The sequence below is a fragment of the Dipodomys ordii genome, unplaced genomic scaffold (genome assembly GCF_000151885.1).
Source record: "Dipodomys ordii isolate 6190 unplaced genomic scaffold, Dord_2.0 Scaffold10, whole genome shotgun sequence".
Classification (NCBI taxonomy): domain Eukaryota; kingdom Metazoa; phylum Chordata; class Mammalia; order Rodentia; family Heteromyidae; genus Dipodomys; species Dipodomys ordii.
This window is the reverse complement of record NW_012267226.1, coordinates 17,552,154-17,571,401: the sequence shown is the minus strand read 5'-3', so window position 1 is coordinate 17,571,401 and position 19,248 is coordinate 17,552,154. Positions and strand designations below refer to the sequence as shown.

General features: G+C 41.0%; 1 long non-coding RNA gene across 1 annotated transcript in view; it reads right to left on the bottom strand.

Annotated features, from left to right (window-relative positions):
• Positions 1 to 1,781: 1,781 nt before the first annotated feature.
• Positions 1,782 to 19,248, bottom strand: part of LOC105980695 — a 19,140-nt gene continuing 1,673 nt past the window's right edge. Inside the window, exons 2-3 of the long non-coding RNA XR_001174755.1 lie at positions 2,777 to 2,896; positions 1,782 to 2,066 (exon numbers count right to left, since the gene is read on the bottom strand). This is a non-coding gene — a long non-coding RNA (uncharacterized LOC105980695). The remainder of the gene's footprint in view (positions 2,067 to 2,776; positions 2,897 to 19,248) is intronic.

The window sequence follows — 19,248 nt, the reverse complement described above, 5'->3', positions numbered from 1 at the left end:
AGGACTTAAAAAAACAATCGTGTAAGCCTGGCGCTGGTGGCTCATTCCTGTAATCCTACCTACTCAGGAGGCTGAGATCTGAGGATCACAGTTCAAAGCCAGCCCAGGCAGGAAAGTCTGTTATCTCCAATTAACTACCAGAAAACCGAAAGTGGTACTGTGGCTCAAGTGGTAGAACACTCACCTTGAGCTGAAGAGCTCAGGGACAGTGTCCAGGGCCAGAGTTCAAGCCCCACAACTGACTTAAAAAAAAAAAAGTGCATGCCCCTTTGCATGTTTCTGGAAGCTGTTTTTTTCCAGTCTTCATTTTTAATACTGATATCCTTGCATAAGGATGATATGAGTCATGCAAAGCATAACTATGAGTGGGATGAAATTCATAAATCATCTTCATAAAACTTTCAAATTTTGGACACTTTGGGGATCCACATCCTTGATAAAATGTCACCCAGATGTAGTAAGGTTATAACAATGTAACTGGAGATGTTATTGGGGAAAGTTATTATTTCCAAATACTCATCATCAAATTGGTTGAAAGATGTTTTACAGGGGAGTGCACATTTCTGGATTTTCCTTAAAAAGACATTTCATTTGCTGTGTTTTTCCAATACAGAAAGAAAGGTATGTTAGGATAATTTCACTATCATAAAAGCAGGATCAGAGTGGCAAAGGTGTTTTGTATACCTACAATAAAACTCAGCTTTATGTTTGATTTCACAGGACCAGACCTGAGGTGGTGAGCGTAAATGCCACATAATAGACCATAAATACGACTTGAATTACAAAGGTTAAATATTCATAAAATTGCCTATCATGAAATCATAGAGAAATAAAATTTATTGATTTCACATCTTCTCTCGCTATGCTTACCTTTCATTACATCCTGTGTAAATTAGTATAGGATACTGGAAATTTAGTTCCCTGAACTCAATGCCAAGTCACAAATAATCAAAGCTAGGTTTGGGAAAAAAAGAGCAAGTAAATGCTTATGAAATTTGCCAGGCCACACAAGGGCTCTATGAGCTATCTTCAAAGCTGCATTTCTACAGTGGGGGTGTGGGATAGAGGACTTTCCTTAAAAACCCAGAAGCATGACCTTCCAGATGACACAGAGGAAGGAGGCCTTCGTCTGGCCTTGGGCTGGCTTATTTCCTAATGCATGCCTAAACTGTATTCCTGCAGTACTGGTCAATCCTTCCTTTGCCCCTGTGGCCAGCAGGGCAAGGATAGGAGCATCAGAATCTTCTCTGAAGCTGTAAAGATATTCTTGATGTTTCTCTCAGGGAGGACTGAGATAGAGAAAGGTAAAGAAAAAATAAGTTCCTTTAAAACTTTTCAAACACCTGCACAGTAGAAAGCAGGCCGGTCTGTAAAGTTCAGTACTAGACTCAAACTACAGTTGAGCTGGGCACTGGTGGCTCCTGCCTGTAATCCTAGCTACTCAGGAGGCGGGGATCTAAGAACTGCAGTTCAAGGCCAGCCCAGGCAGAAAAGTCCATGAGACTCTCGGCTCCAATTAACCAACAAAAAGCTAGAAGTGGAGGTGTGGCTCAAGTGGTATGACGCTAGCATTAAAGGCAGTGGGCATCACCATTTCAAGTCCTAGTCCTGGCACGTACATGCATGCATGCACACACACACACGCACACGCACACACACACATACACACACACACACACACACAAAGTATCTGTTGTGAGCATAATTAGGTATCTCCATTACAATGAGAAAATGTGATTTTTATTTGGGAACAAATACACACACATGTGGCTTGTCAGGTATAAAGTTGAGAGCAATTTATGACAAGGTGCATGTATACATCTTCTCCTAAATCATTCATGGGGCAGGGAGGTGAAGCTGAGTTGGCTAACTTCAATTAAGTATGGGGTTCAAATTCTCCCAGGCTGCATGGTGGTTAGGGCAGTCATGATTGTAACAAAGAGGTTTCCTGATTCATCCTTGGCCTAGCCCTTCCTTGTGTACCTGTGTCTCGGAAGAATCTTCATACTCTTGCCTCTTCTCCCAGGATACCTTGCTGCTGTCCTGCAATTGGGGCAGCTGGCCTACTGTGGAGATAAAATGGAACCATTCGTTATTTTGGCTCAGCTTCAGCATTAAGGGTGTCTTCTGATTGTTTGTGTGTGTAGGAGGGAGGCAGACTCTTTCTCAGTAATCGTGTCCCCTTCTGGCATTAGGCCAGTCTCTAGCAGTCTAGGCCCAGGCCAGTTTCCTGCCTGTCCCCTAGGACACTTTTCTGCCCATTCCTGAAGAAACTCTGGCTTGTTGCTTTTCTCTTCCCCCACTGCGGATGTTCCCGTGTGCCCAGAAGTCACAGGGCTTGCTGCTCTGCCCCCTGCTTGAGGAGACCATTCTTAGGAGGAAATTGCACAGCAAAGTTTTGTGCATTTCCTCTCAAGTGGCCTTCTCCTTTCCCTCAGGCCTGCACCCGGGTGGAAGGCGCTCTAGACGTCTGCCCAACCTCAAGATTTCTCAAGAGAACTCAGGGGAGGCGATGGAGAAGAGCCAGCAAGTGGGTACAAACTCTCTTTATGCCTACACTCCCGGAAATTCTAGTCTCATACTAGCCCACATTCAACCTTTAGCAATTAATCTTAAAACCTTAAATGCAATGAGAGGGACCATGTGACATGCAGGATTGCTAGTTTTACCTGCGATGCCAACCCTGGAACACGGTGTTTACAGGCTCAGTGGAAAGGGCTTCTGCCTGTTCGGCAGGGATGGAGGATGAAAGGAAAATGAGCTAAATTATTCTTACCCATCTGCATGGAAGTCTCAGTTTTTTTTTTCTCGCTCTCCCTTCAGAAGTGAGTCAGTACTTATGTTCCTGCTGATCTTCTGTCTGGGTTGGTGTATGGTTGGCCTGTGGCCTCAGTTGCTGAGAAGTTAAACAAAATTATCATTGTGTTGATTATCTGCATCTTTCTTGATACTGAGGGAAGGATGGAATGCTATCATCTGTCTATAGCAGCATGGAGTTGGAAGTCCTCTAGGATATATCTCCAAAGATCAGTGTGTTAGGAAGTCAAGATCCTTAGACCACAGAACAAAATATTAAAGTACATTTTCAATAAGCTAACTGGGCTTTGAATCTACAACAAACAACAAATGGTGAGTAATGCTGGTATATGTTCCTTGAACTGAGAAGATGATATTAAATAAGATTATGAGAATTTCTGTTCCCTAGAGGCTGACTGATAAATGGAAACAGTAATATTTATCTAAATTAGTGAAAGATACATCGTGATAAGTTCTAGGATGGGAGGAGGGGTCTTACTGTTTTGTTTGTTTGGTTAGTTGGTACATGGAAGGAACCATTTTGTAATCTATGGGATTTTCATTCAAAAAATGTAAAAGTTTTGTTTAAAATATGTAAGAGTAAGAGTAATAAGAGAAATCAATTATATTGAATTACAGTTATAAAATATACCATTATAGTATTATATTTTATACAATAATTGTGATATTATTAAATTCTGATATATTTTAATTATATGGAAATACATACCTCTTCTATTTAAAATATTAAATAGCAATACCTAGTAGTTGACCTAATCACTATCATTTTAATGTAATGATGAGATTGAATAACCTTTTGTAATACATGGATAATTGCAGCATCATGTGATATACTGTATTCCTAATAGTAGAAAGCGCAGATGTTACTAATACAGTTCCACTTTATTACTTATGATCAAATTAAAGAAAGTAACTTGCTTGGACCGGCTCTGTCGGGACAACGGAGGACACCTAGTGGAGGAACTGGAATAGGTGGGGAGATGGCAAACAGACAACTCACACACAAGAGGAGTGGATGCTGAGTGCGATTTAATGCAGAGGATAACAAGCTTTTATAGCAAAGGTCTCCATGAGAAAGGGCAAAAGGTTACACAATCTTGTTGCAAGGCACTCATCAGATGTTGGAGTCGTCATCACTTTTAAGAAAGAGCCTTGAATAAGGGAACGTTGAGCATGAGTAAGTGCAATGAGCAGCAGGAACAGTAAAAGATTAATAGGCACTCCTATACAGTGAAGAAAAGAAAACAGGAACAGAAACACATCTTTCCCAGGGCTTGCCAGCCTTTCCAGGAGGTAGGCCTCTTTGAAGCCCCATTCTCTGAGGTAGACTTCGGTGAAGTCCCATTCTCAGAGATAGGCTTCTGTGAAGCCCCATTCTCTGGTTTGAAAGCAGGTGTTCCATGCTAAGCAGACTCTACCGGAGTAGGCGTGGCATTTGCCCTTGTTTATTTTATAGATGTGCCAGAGAAATTTCTTCTCCTATAGAGGAGATGGAGCGGAAGACTAGTTTGAAGAGGACTGGAAAGACAACAAGAACACATATAACAATTAGTATTATGACTCCAAATGTAACCAAGTAGTGCCACCAATCTAAAGGATTAAGACTTTTTAATCCTCTCTGTAAGTCTTCTGCCAATGAGCTTGACTTAAGGGCTGAGATGTCTTCCTGTAGCTGTCCTATATCATGAGTTAAGCTATTGTCCTTCCAGATTCCTTGCAAATGCACTTTGGTAGCTTCCCAATCTAAGCTCTCCTTATAAGGCAATGGAGTAACACAAATATCTTTAAATGATTGATGACATCTAGTTGTCAGCTGGGTTTTTAGATTATTGACTTCAGTCCCTAACTTCAAAGGCCTCCAAAGCCTCTAGTTTGCTTTCTAATTTTTGATCAATAATTTGCTGCTCTTTAATGCTAGAGAAACATTCTTATTTAACTCATTAACAAAATGTGCCAAGCCTTTTCAACCAGCTTCTCGATCTGCCCCCACGTAGGTGGTGTTTTGGTTTTTATTGAATTAGCCTGTGGTGGTGATAGAGAGTCTTCATCTTTTGCCCCAGTTTTCTCTCCTGATGTATTTTCATTTTCTTTCTGGCTCTTTTTGGGCCCGAGAAAGGCCTGATGAGTCTGTTTGGGACCCAAATGGGGGATTCCACATCCTGTGGGAAAACACAAGCATAGCCTCTCCCATATGTTAACAGGATGTCTGGCCCATGCCAGGTTCCAGTGAGTAGATCCTTCCATTTTACTAAAGGAAAAGTTGTAGTTTTCTCCATGCCCCAATGTATCATCATCGGGGTTATTCCTTGTTCATCAGCATTGAAATGATTAAGAACCAGTAAAGCATGGTTAAGAGTGTAATGGGGGGAGTATTGCTTCCCTCCTCCTTGTATAATTCTTGTCAATTGATTTTTTAAGGTCTGATGAGCCCGTTTTATGATTGTTTGGCCTTGTGGATTATATGGAATCCCTGTTTTGTACACGATTTTCCATTGTGCACAAAATTTAGCAGAAGCTTAAGAGGTGTATGCTGGTCCATTGTCAGTTTTTATTTCCTTAGGAATTCCTAAATCCACAAAGGCTTTAACCAAATGTTGAATAACATCTTTTCAGCCTCTCCAGAATGGGCTGTAGCAACCATAGCATGAGGATAAGTATCTATAGTAACATGGACAAAGGAGAGTTTCCCAAATTCTGTTACATGGGTAACATCCATCTAGGCTTTAAGCCTCTAGGATTAACTCCCATTTTTTGTGGATGAAAAACTTCTGGGCATGCCTCACATTCCCTGATAATTAGTCTTGTCTGTTCTCCGGACACTTGAAACATCTTTCTTAAGGCATTAGCATTTTGATGATGTAGTCTATGACTTTCCTGAGCTTCTTCTAAAGCTGACATTACATGACTTCCCTTAGTTAATAAGTGTGCAAACTTGTTCCCTTGAGACAAAGGTCCAGGGAGATTACTATGCCCCCTGATGTGCCCCACAAATACCTTTGTCGTTCTTTGTTGTAATAGCTGTTGTAATTTTATTGTAAAAAAGCAATCCTGTAAGTCTATTATTATTATGTATCTACCCTATGGGACTGTAACAGGAGAGGGTAGACCTGGTTGAAGGGCTCCCATGTCATGCATGGTCTCATTAATTGCCCTTAGATCTTGTAATAATCTCCATTTTCCTGACTTCTTTTTTATTACAAAAATTGGAGTATTCCATGGACTGGTAGTCTTTTCTATTCTTCCTTGACTCAATTGTTCTTGAACTAAGTCCTGTAAGGCTTGAATCTTTTTTTGAGTTAGGGGCCACTGATTAATCCATACAGGATCATCACTTTTCCATATTATTTTGTCAGCATAAAGCTGTTCCTCAGTGGCCCCTATGAAAAATTTTGCTCCTTCGATGAGGAGTCTATTTGTCATATTTGTATCTTCATGTCTTGCATGAGGTCTCTGCCCCATAAAGAAAAGGGCAAGCTGGGGATAACATAAGGTTTGAAGTGGCCTTGCTGCCCTTCACATACCCATTTGAGTCTCTGAGCTGACTGAGCTACATTAGAAGCCATCCCTAATCCAATTAAGGAAGAATAAGTCTCCTGTACTGGCCAGGCCGTAGGCCAATCTTTTCCAGCTATACAGGATCTGTCAGCCCTTGTGTCTAAGAGTCCTGTCATTTGTTTTCCATTGACTTTAATGGCCTTGTAAGGCCTTTTATCTGTAATTTCCTGAACCCAGGCTACAGTATCTGTGGTGCCAAACCCTCCTTTTCTGTTTTGAGTCAGTGTGGGATTAGGCAACTTTAGATATGAAAGTAAAAGTATTTGGGCTATCCTCTGCACTTTATGAACTTGAATAGTCTCTTTTAGAGACCTTATCATGACCTTTATAGTGGTAGGACTGTCTGAGTCTATTATTCTTGGTAAAACCTCAAAATTCTTTTTATAGTTTGAACTCCGGCCTATGATTAGGCCCATTACTCCCAAAGAGAGTTCTCCTTTTATGTTTGTCTCTATCAGTACAACCCCATTATCTTGGGTTATGATATGATCTTGAGTGGCAGCCACGTCCAATCCAGCACTCCCTGGAGTGGCTCTAGGCAAGTCATGAATAGTTTGCTTTAGTTCCTCTCTTGGGGAGGGGCTGAGAGGTTGCCCCTCTGTCCGTTTTTTGTTTCCTCTTGAAGAGGAGTTCCGTCTTTATGGAACTTAGATTTGCATTCATTTTTCCAATGGTTCCCTTTTTGACACCGAGGACATAAGGCTGGTGCTTTTCCTGATCCCTTCTGCTGCTTTTGAGCTTTACACTCCTTTTGAAGGTGACCTGGTTTGCCACAATTATGACATACTTTTTGTCCAGGATTAAATCCTGAGCCTCTGGTTACCTTTTTTACATATGTTTGAAAAGGCGTTTCTTTTATGGCCATACGCAAGTCCCTGTGTCATAGGGACTGCTGCTGAGCCATGAGCTTGGTAGAACTTTTTTATCCCTCGTCCTACCTTTTTCCAACCTTGTAGAGAAAGGCTTCCTTCCTCCAGGAACCAAGGATTAGTTTGTAATACAAAATCATAAAATTCTCCCACTGCAGCTGTGGAGGCTTTAAGGCCTCGTGCTTTTAGCATATGTTTTAAAATAGAGACAAACATATCCTTATTCTTAGAAGATGAATTCCCCATGATTCACTCGTTATCTTTCCCAGACGCAGCTGAGGGGCCTGCAGCACCCAACGAGTATTAGATTAACTATTCCAGGTAAAAAGAAAAGAGAAAGATATTTACCTCCCAAGGTTCCTTGGCTGAAGAGACTCCTTCATGCCCCACGTTGGGCGCCACCTGCCACAGACCGGCTGTCGGGACGATGGAGGACACCTAGTGGAGGAACTGGAATAGGTGGGGAGATGGCAAACAGACAACTCACACACAAGAGGAGTGGATGCTGAGTGCAATTTAATGCAGAGGATAACAAGCTTTTATAGCAAAGGTCTCCATGAGAAAGGGCAAAAGGTTACACAATCTTGCTGAAAGGCTTCGTTCTTGGGTGGTCATCAGCTGGTTGCCTGATCTTGTTTTTTGGATGACGAGCTATGACGACAGGCACTTGTTTTTAGCTTTACCTCTATTTTTAAGAAATACAATGGGTTTCAATGTTTATCACCTATTAACCATTAACCAGAGCATATGGGCAAGGTGCTGAATAGAAAGGCATGTACCCTAGTACTTCATAATTACTTTTGTTTAGTTTTGTACTTTATACGTTTCAAATCTTTTCTAAGCAATTGTGCTTAGAGGGCCCCCAATTTGTGGCCAAAAATCATGATATTCAGTATACTTAGTTAAATCTGGCCATATATCAAATTTAAGCTCATACTGTCTTTTCTGTAACCCTTTCACATAATCATTTACTCTTCTCCATAGAGGCCTTAACTGTCTCATAAGATCTTTCTTGTTTCTTCTTTGATAGTAAGCACCAAGGAGACCTAGATCTAGCAAGTCTCTCAGTAAATGAAAGAGAGTAATAGGAAGTTCTTTCTCCTAAGTAGTTTTTCCAACGGTTGCCATCCTTACCATACACACCTGTTAAAGGCTATGGATCTGGGGGAAGTCTCTGGGGTCCTCTAGTAATGGAGGGTCCCACCATTTTCCTCTGATAAGCCATTGCCACCTTCCATCTACCAACCTTTTAGGAATCTTATTTAGCTTTTGGTCTAAATATCCTTCTACATCTTTTTTATCTACAGGATATCTATATGAATCTATTGTATATGTTTTAGGATTAAAGGAAAGTCTCCAGTAGCCATACACTCTTTCTGCTCTAGCCATGTCTACAGCTTCTTGTAAATCTCTTACAAACAATTCCTTCTGTTGAAGTGACGTCATGAAACCCCCAATACTTTTATATTTACTTATGACTTGTCTACTAGCCTCCATAAGAGGGGTTTTCAGGGTAGCACTTAACTCTGGTGAGTTAGTCATATTCTCAAGACACTCATCAGATGTTGGAGTCGTCATCACTTTTAAGAAAGAGCCTTGAATAAGGGAACGTTGAGCATGAGTAAGTGCAATGAGCAGCAGGAACAGTAAAAGATTAATAGGCACTCCTATACAGTGAAGAAAAGAAAAACAGGAGCAGAAACACATCTTTCCCAGGGTTTGCCAGCCTTTCCAGGAGGTAGGCCTCTTTGAAGCCCCATTCTCTGAGGTAGACTTCGGTGAAGTCCCATTCTCAGAGAGAGGTCTCTTAGAAGCTTCATTCTCTGAGGTAGACTTCGGTGAAGTCCCATTCTCAGAGATAGGCTTCTGTGAAGCCCCATTCTCTGGTCTGAAAGCAGGTTTCCCATGCTAAGCAGACTCCACTGGAGTAGGTGTGGCAGTAACTGAGTGTTGTGAAAATAAAGATATAATCTTTTACCATGCAAAATCACAGATTCTTGTGAAATGCCCCAAGGAGCCCCTGGGATTTGGAATGTCTCTGCTTGAAGAGAGAGCCAGCTTCTGAGATCAAACACAGGAAGGTAAGAAAAGGTTAACAGAAATTTAAAAGTGGAAGCCCCGGTTTCTAGAAAATTATGCAGCTAAGGATAAGCATTAGCATTTAGAGAACTGAAAGCAATTTGACATTTGGAAACACTGTCACTACTAGATACCTTTTATTGAGGGCTTTCTAAGATACTGATTACTGCCTTAAACATAAGTATTTTCATGTGATTAAGTTCTCATAACATCTTTCTAAGGCAACATACTTGATTCCCATTTGGGAGATGAGGTCATTGGGAACCAATGATTTTAAACAACTTTCTAAGATCCCATAGCTTATACGCCTTCTTTAGCGATTCCCACCTTCTTTATGGTAGGTATGTGCAAATACGCTCAGTGGATACCTAAAACCAGAGACAGTACCAAACTCTCTCCATGTAGACAGAACTGAAGATGGTTCATCTTGCTATTTTTAGACTCTTTGATGCTACAAAGCAGTATGCTTTCAGTAGAAACTCCACTTTGAATTTTCATCTTTCCCTAGGCTGTACCCAGTACAATACTCTCTTGTAATGTTAGGTAGTAACTGCAGGCTATACCTCCCAGCCAGGCCCATGATCACCAGGGACCACCATCACTGTGGTGTACTGTGCTGCTGTGCTAAAATACTCAATAGTACTCAACCCACTTTGTCTTATATTTTCAGCATACAATGGTAAGGGGCCATTGTAAGTCTAAGACCACCTGTACTCTATCTTTTCATACATACATACCTATATTAAAGCTGAACTTATAAATCAGGCCCAGTAGGATGCTGACTGGAACTGGGAAGGTGGCTCAGTGCTAAAGTGTTTGCCTTGCATGCATGAGGCCCTGGGTTCGATTCCTCAGCACCACATAAGCAGAAAAGGCCAGAAGTTGTGCTGTGGCTCAAGTGGTAGAGCACTAGCCTTGAGCTGAAGAGCTCAGGGACAATACCCAGGCCCAGAGGTTCAGGCTCCATGACTGACAATAAAATAAAATAAACTCTTTATAACTGTATATTGCAGTAAAAGTTATGTGAATGCAATCTTTCTCAAAATGTCTTACTGTATCGTACATCTCCTTGCCACAGTTGGCTTCAATGAATGCAGAACCCAAACACTTAAAAAGCACAGATTTCAGCCCACCTCAGGAAGAGTCTGGGATGTCTTTCTGAGTAGGAAGCAGGTAATCTCATTAGGAAAAGCTCAGAAATAACAAGCCTTGAATGTCTCAGGAGAGCAATTGTATCCTGGAAGCTAATATGGTTGAGTTTCAAATGCCACCTGTCCCCATCCAGCTTCAACACCTTCGCCAAATATAACAATGCTCCTACCTACGTACATTGCACATGCTTTTCTCTCCAGGTGTGCCTCCTTCCACACAGACCTCCTGTTCAGGCTAAGAAACATCTTTCAAGACTTCATGGGATGCTGTATCTTGTTTAGAAAAGCTGGACTCTTAAGCTTTCTACAGGCAGGTGGAAAAGAAAGCAGGATAAGACAATTCTCAGAAGACAAAGGATCAGAAGATGAGTAGCAAAGGGTAGAGAAGTACCTTGTAGAAAAAGAGAAAGTATAGAATCCTTAGGGAAGGAGGAAAATAAGATGGTTTATTGCCTGTGTCATAAGACTGTTGAGATTGCAGGGAAAATAAAACTGACAACACTACCATTTCCTTGAGCAATTAATCTGCCCAAGCTTCGGCCCTTATGGAACATGTTCACAATGTTTGCTTACGTTACTTTCTACATTCCTAATCTTAAACTGTTACATCTAGAACAAGAACTTTCTCATCTTAAAATCTCTTTCTTCAAACACTTTTATAAGTTTGAAAGTTATTAAACTGCTCAGTATTGGTATATGTATGTCTTAGAAAACTTCGTTAAGGATTCATTCAGCCAACTGGTGAGAAAGCACAAGCCAACATGGGTATCTACCCAGCCTCTCCACAGCAGGGCAACCTCTGAGACCTTGTACAGAGGTCTCAGTGTTGTGTCTCATAATCACCTTTATTTTCTGTAGTTTTTTTTTAATTTTTAAATTAGATTTTTAAAAGATCAGGCCTGTTATGGTGGCAGATGTCTGCTATCCCAGCACTCTAAAGGCAGAGATTAGGAAGATGGTCAAATCAAGGCCAGCCTGAGCTTCAGCGTGGGTACCAGTTCCAAGTGGAATGAGCTGGATCTCAGTGGACCCTTTACCAACCAAGCATAGTCCTTTCAAAGACTTTCTTCCCATAGTTATTCAATTTTACCACACCGCCATTCTTGGAGTCTCAGATATGGAGCAATTCTTTTATTACTTTGTTCAATTAATCATTTATTGATTCATGTATTCCCTCATGTGAGACAAGGGTTCACAATACAGCCCTTATTGTTTTGAACTAACCTTGAATTCATAATCTTCCCATCTCAGCCTCCCAAGTCCTGAGATTATACCAGGTCCAAAGGGGAAAAGTAGAAAGGATAGGATGCTTTCAGGGAATCATTTTCCATTTCAGATGCTCAACCTGTATAAACGCTCAGTCATAAACAGGTTCATCTATTAACTGAAGCCCCCCAGCCTCTTTCATCACTGCTCTTCTCGCATTGCACAACTCTCACTCATCTTGAATATTACTAGTGAGCATCATCTCTGGTGTGGAAGAATAAACAGTAAATAAAAGAAGATGAAACACTGTGTATCTAGACCTGAAACGCCCCTGAGTTCTAAACTTCATTTCAACCTAGTATTCAAGTCACTGGAGTGTCACTGCTACCCTAACTACATTCTAACAGTTCTTAAGGAATTTTCTGTTTTTCTGGTTCAGCTACTATAATTAGGTTCTCTGTGCCTGGATCTTGGAGAGATTCCTTCTCAGAGTCCCAGCTACATTCTGCCTTAGATGCATGGCTAATTTTGGGTGGGAGTTGTCTCCACAGTGATAGCAGATCTAAGCTGGCTTTCAGCCAGCATTGAGCCAGGATGACTTTCTCCCATCCTTAGGAGTAGAGATCTTATTCTTCTCCCTTGAAGCAAAGGATGTCTGCTGAAGACCTGAGAACAAGTTCCTTGTCCCTCTTCCAAGTCAGAAGCACTGTACTCTGCTCTTCTTTCCTTAGCCAAAGATTTTTGCCTGAGTCCTTGGGACAACTGTTTGCTGTCCTCCCTCCATTGACCAACCACAAAACAAGGTAGTTGTAGAGAGATTGGATCTGTTATTAAAGAAAGTCTAGTCCCCTCTTGGTGTTTTGGTGAAGATGTTTGGGGATAGAATAACATTTAAGTTAGATTATCCTTTGCAAAGTAGGTGGACATCATCTAATCAGTTAAAGACTTGACTAGAACAAAGCCTCTCCCTGTTAAGAACTAACTCCATCTGCTCAATTTCCTTAAAAGACATGTGTGTATACACACACAATAATCATATATATGCACACACACACATATATCTTGATAGAAAATGACTTCAACTGAAAACACTCACACCCTTGCCCCCTGAGACCCATAAAACTGCCCTTCCTGAAGACCAGATGAATCTAAATCATCTCCCACCCGCTTCCGTCTCCCCAAACATATCCTGCAGTTGTAAAAGAAATAAGCCATGAAATGAGGCTCCTACCATAAGTTGACATATCTGCTCAAAACAGATGCTTCCTTATAACTCAAGATTCAATCTCTGCACTAAGAGCCCCTTCCCCTATTCCCATCCTGCCACTGTCTCTCCTGTGACAAACTACCCCATATCCCTGCCCCACCTGACTTCACGCCCTGTGCCTAATAAAAGGAGACCTCAGTTGTAAGAGAGTGCTTCATTGCTTCTGCAGCCTGGCTGGAAGACCCTGGCATCCCTCTCAGGCTTTTACCTGTTGATCTCTCTTCACTCCTTACTTTTCTCACCTGTGTAATCTTTCCTTGGGTCTATAATGGAATTACTGGCTGTCCTGATTCTCAAAGGAGAGCTGCACCAGCAGCTCTTTGAGATGTCCAGCTTGCTGATTTTCAGTCACTTTGCAAATCTTGGTACTTCTCCTAATACTATAAAGGCTGTGATAATTACAGTCATAGACAGACAGACAGACACAGACACACAGACACACACACACACCCTTCTTGATTCTGTTTGACTCACGTACCTTTTGCATGATACATTTTTTTTTGAAATTTAAAGAAAAAATTTTATTGAAGGTCTGAAAAACAACTCCTAAAAGATTGGACTTTTCCAGAAAACCGTAGCTACACAATGCATTGCGTCTATGCATGATACATTTTTGAAAGGGGTGATTATTAAGATTTCTTTTCTTCTCAACATTGATGCCTATGATATGTAACACACTGTGACAGGCCTTGTTGGACGTGGCTTTGCTTTGTTCTAAAGATTGGTTTGTTGAGTTTCTTATATCTATAAATCACTATCATTCCTCAGCTCTGAAAACTTCTCAGTCCTTGCCTTATCTCTCTTCTTATGTCTAGGCCTTCAATTAATTGTACACTAGACCAATTGATACTGTATACAGATCTTATAACATGGTGTTCAGGGTTTTGTTTGTTTTTTGTTCTCCTTTTGGTTTTCAGCTATATTAAAACATAACTATATTAAAGCTATATTAAAACAGCTATATTAAAATCTGCCTTGTAGTTCCAATAATACAGCTATCTTTTGGTCTTCTTTATCTGATACTTCATTTTTTTACTCTGTATGAGACCTAGAAAGAAATAGTGACTTTTGAAGGAAATAATTATTTCCCAGGAAGGGCATGCTCCTACCACCACCAAATTTCTACTGTACAGTATTGGATCAATTTGATCTGTAGCTGAGATATGTCTTGGCTTTGTTCAGTGTTTTACCACATTGATCACTTACTTCAAAATTCTTAAGAGCAGTAGAGTATGGATCTAATGCTACACACAACTCCATAGATCTTTTCATGTTTTAGAGGCCGACCACTAGCTTTCCAGATAATGATGGTTGGAGGATGTCTATTGACTAGTCTTTGCTCTCCAGCCTTGTCCTCCAAATCAGGGCAATTGTGTGGATTCCTGCACATCCAACTGCCTTGTACTTTGCCTTAGGAAGGTTCCTGCTATGCTCCCGAGGAAGGCTATGTCACTAGGTTGGACCTGAAGAAAGCAGCCCGGGGTGTTGTGCAAAGAGTTTCTCATGACTTTGACAAGCTTCTCATCACCTGGCTGTTAGGTCCACCCAGGGAGGAGAGCTCCCCCCTGCTTCCTCTTCATGAAAGACCATACATAGCCTTATCAGAAATCACCTGCCTGAAACCAGTAACTGTCAATCATCTGACTGGGAGTGAGGAAAGGATTCCAGACTCTGAGGTCACTTCCTCATCTGCTGAGGTCACTTCCTGAACCGACAGTGAGAGGCTCCCCCATGCTCGGAGATCCCTTCTGCATCCACTGGGGGTCACACCTCCTCTCGCCTTTCCCGATACAATCCCGCTCAACTGCAAGTTCCTCCGCTCCTTGTCTCTCTCTCTGCACACCTCCATCTTGTGTGAGCAGGCTGGGTGGGGGGGAGTGGAAAGGGACAGGCAGGAGAGGGTGGGCAGGGGCACTCACCACACGTAGACAGGAACCATGTAGCCCTCGCAGCAGCCAGCCATGGAAAGGGAAGAGAGGCCGGGAGGGGGGGGAGGGGGAGGGGGGAGGGGTCCTTCCTTCCACAGGTTGGGGTTGGGGGGGCAGGAGGCAGCTTGCCCCCCCAAATAGAGAGTCAGATGGGGATCCAGCGGCTCCTGACCCTCTCCCCTCCCCTTGTCCGCACCATGGGGCCCAAGTGGGTTGATGGAGCTAGAAAGCGAGGGCCCAAACTGCCTGCGCGCAAGATGGAGCGCTGCGGAGAGAGGGGGTAGAGGGAGGGAGGGGCGTGGCCACAGCAGAGGCGGAAGTGGCGTCAGAGGACCTAAGCCTGCGGGCCCTCGCACGCAGGCGCGCCTGGGTGACAGGTGCAGATGCACCGGGAGAGAGCCCAGGGAAGGGGCCATCTCTCTCTGGCAGCCATTAGCCCTGTGAAATGCTTTCTGAACTTTGGGGACAAAGACCAAAGATGTGTTTTACACACCATAGAGAGTGCATTAACAAAACTAAAGTCTATTTTGCTGGAAAAAAAAACTTAAAAAAAAATTCCCTTAAATACAAATTGAAAGAAAGACCTAGAAAGAGGGAGAGAGAGAGAGAAGGGGAAGAGGGGTGGAGAAGAGAGAGAGAGATTTAAGGAACCAAATACCAAGCGAGAATAAATAACAATATAGTCCCAAGAAGTTGAGACAGAATATTATAAACTTACTCATCAGAAAATTTAAAACCTAGTAGAACTGAGGTGGGGGGGGGGGAGAAACAGACAATGCCAAAATTGACTTAAGAAAATAAGCAAACAACCACAATAAAACTCTGAAGTTAGAGCAATAAAGGTTAAGAAAATAGAAATGTTCGTTGAAGCCTTGTTTTACCTTAAATAAGTTTGAGATTGGGGGTTTACAAACAATAGCTTTCATGAATGCATTGGGTAGCTGCAACACATTACAACCCCAGGACTTTGATCTCTGTGCTAGGACTCTGGTATTAGCTCAATGGGACCCAACCTAATTAGTAGTTCTATTTGATACCCCTACTTCAACTTAGGAAGCATTTTTGTCACCAACAGATTTGTTGGCCTTCTCTAAGGAGGGAAATACCCTAAAGGCATCCTTTTTACATTCTGCATCACAAATTCAATAACAAAACTGATTCTGCCTAACCTAGGCAGGGCCTTTTATCAGTGGACAAACAATGGAAGTACAGAAAAGAATCAACTTCCCAGCTCACTGCAGCTGAAAGTTCATACATGGGATGGGATCGGGGAAGAAGAGAGGCTAACAGGGGGGTGGCATATTCGTGCATTTTCCTAGAATAGGCTGAGACTTCTCAGAACTTGAGTGTCGTTTCGTTTCCTTTAGTGTTCTAGTGTTTCTGGTTCTAGAGGCTGCTGGGTATATCAGTTAGTATGGAAATTACATTACAATGCAGAGTTCATTTAGCAGTAACTCTGGCAGCAATCTTTAATCCAACTGGCTTCAGTTGGCCCACCTAAAGAGGAATTTTTGGCCTTTAGACATCCTGTCTTCAAAGATAAACAAGATAAGACAGGGTTGGGGTTCAACTAGATCATATAGGCAGTCTATAGGGTAGCATTTTCTTCTGATTTAGTTTGGAGGAGCTCTTTATGAATTGTGAAAATTCTTTGTTTTTATTATTTGGATATATGGATTATGCCTTATATTTTTTCCTTTGCTTTAGGGTATCTTTTGTTACACCACCATCTTAATTTGGTTAAACATGTCCATTTATTCAGCTCCTTCTTTTATGTCCTTCAATATTCTGTAATGTTTTAAGGGAAATGAAGAAAATTTCCCATTATCCTCTGTAGATTTACAGGAACAAGAATTCATATACAAATTTCTTTACATGCACAAGAGAAAACTTCAACATGAGTGCCATACACAAAGAATTATTTCCTCCAAAGACCAAGAGGTTGAGGGTAAATAACTTCCTGAACTACAGAGAGGAATGGAGGCTTGGATCGCAAGGGTCTTGAATGGGTAATGGGAGGGATGAAGGAAAGAGCACATGTGAACAAACGTTGTCTTAGTATGTACATAAAGTCTCTCAGAAGAGACAGCTCTCCATTAGATCTGCTCTCAGGAGAAAAGATGATGCATATGTTCCGGACAAGATGCTTTGGGTATGGAGAAAATTAATCTCTTCCTACTCTGGTAATTAATACTCCCTAAATACAGAGATTTCATAACAGGTACCATACCCAAACAAAATGGCAGAAAAGGTGTAGCCTACAACAGAATATTGCCAAAAAACCCCAAATATAACTATATATATATATAGTTACAATTAATGAACCAGCATCCATATTTTGTCAATAAATCTATATTTTATTCAGGGTTTACCTTAATATCCTCCCTCTCGCCGTAAGATCCCATCGTACATTAGGTAGTTAAGTCCTTACATAAGCTTGTTCAGAGCCAAGACTTTTCTTGGTTCTGATAACTTGTTTTGAATAGTATTGACCAGGTGTTTTATGTAGAGTGTTCTCAACTGGTCTTTGCCTGGTATTTGTCTCCTGGTTTATGGGTTTATAGGTTTGGGGGAGAAAGGCCACAAAAGGAACATATTATGAATTAAGAGCACTAGTGTTGACACTAGTCATCTAACAGAGGTAGAATTTATCACATTTTCCCCTTTTTCCATGCTGTACTATTTAGACGGAAGTCACTATGCACAGAACAATTACTTTTTTAATTTGAGCTTATTATTTCTCTTCTAATCAGTTTTGTGGTTATATACCTGAAAAATATTTCCACTGGGTCATACCTTGCAAATGTGCTGGCATAAAGTCATTCCAGTGTTCTCTTATGATTTATAAAAAAAAAATCTTTCCGATGTCAGATGTCGTATATTCCTTTTTTATTCCCCAAATTAATTATCTGGATATATTCTTTTTCCCTTGATCAAATTTACTGGAAAGTTACCCACATTTTTTAGTCTGACTCTTAAGAATTAGCTATTCATTCCGTTGATCATTTTAATTGTCCTTTTCTTTGGTATACCTTCTATGCACTCTTTTATATTTGTGATCTTCTTATTTCTATTCTCTTCAGATTCACTGTGCTGTTTTTTTTCTATTTTCACTTGGACACACTGTTCATTTAGTTTTAATTTTCATTGCTATTTAATAGCCGCCTTCATAGTTATATATTTCCCTCTTGGTATAATCTGGGAATATCGCACAAAGCCTAGTGTACTTTCATCATTACTCATTGTCAAATATTTTGCAATTTCGTTGTGATTTCCATTTAAATGATGAATATGCATGTTGTTGAGATTTCCTTTGTGACTCACTATGTGGGCTACTTTTGATTTTCACATGTACTTGAAAATAATGTGCATTTCTGTTTCCTTGGCTTTCTTATTTTTCTAAGTTTCTTGGGACTTCACATTAAATACTAATATTGGCATCTTTCTTTTTTCTCTTTTTTTCTTTTGCAACTCTACACTCCTTGATGATTTCAGTATTTCAATATTTCAAGGGAGTTAGTAAGCATGTATTCCAAAATCATCTCAAACGTATATTGCAATCTACAATTCAACCACTGCATAGGCTTCCCATTCATCAAGAGAATTTAATCTTGGTAAATCCATGCCTAGTTACACTGCTGGCTACTAGAGTTACTCTAGCAACTGTTTTCATGCTCCAATAAGTCCAGTTAAACAATTACCTTCTTGGGGGCATGTAATGGTATCCTAAGAAGGACATTTTTCTGTCCTTTCCCATCAAAAGAAGCTAATGAACCTCTAAAGTCATAACTATACTACCAATGTATGGGTATTGAGCTACACGCCAACTCCAGCCTCCTGTGTATACGTAAGGTATACAAAAAGAAAGGGAGCACAGCGGTACTGGCACAGGCACCCAACATATCTGAAACTAAGTTGCTCACAAAGGGAGGAGGCAACGGATTTTGTACATCTCAATAATTGTGAATAGAAGCTATATTTAATCCAGGTCACTGTTAGGGACATCCTAGTCATCTTTTGATTCTGGAAGGGGCTGTTAATTAAATACTGTGACTCACAGCTGAACCCTGTGTGTCTTTAGCTGCATCCAAAGTTGTGATGCCTGACTGTCAATCCTTATGAAGAAGTCTACTCACATTCTTAGCACTATGGATTTCTAAGACGTCGTTAAATAATTGTTCTGAACTCCGGGTCAAAGTGTCATCTGAGTTCCCTAAATGTGGTAAGCAGGATCAGATTGGGGTTATGGGAAGCATTCCATGGGATAACCTTATTACTTCTCTCATGGGCTAATTAGCCACAGAGCTAATGTGCAACAGAAATATGAAGGCAACAAATTAAATACAGGATGAATTGGGTCCACAGTTGAGGAGATG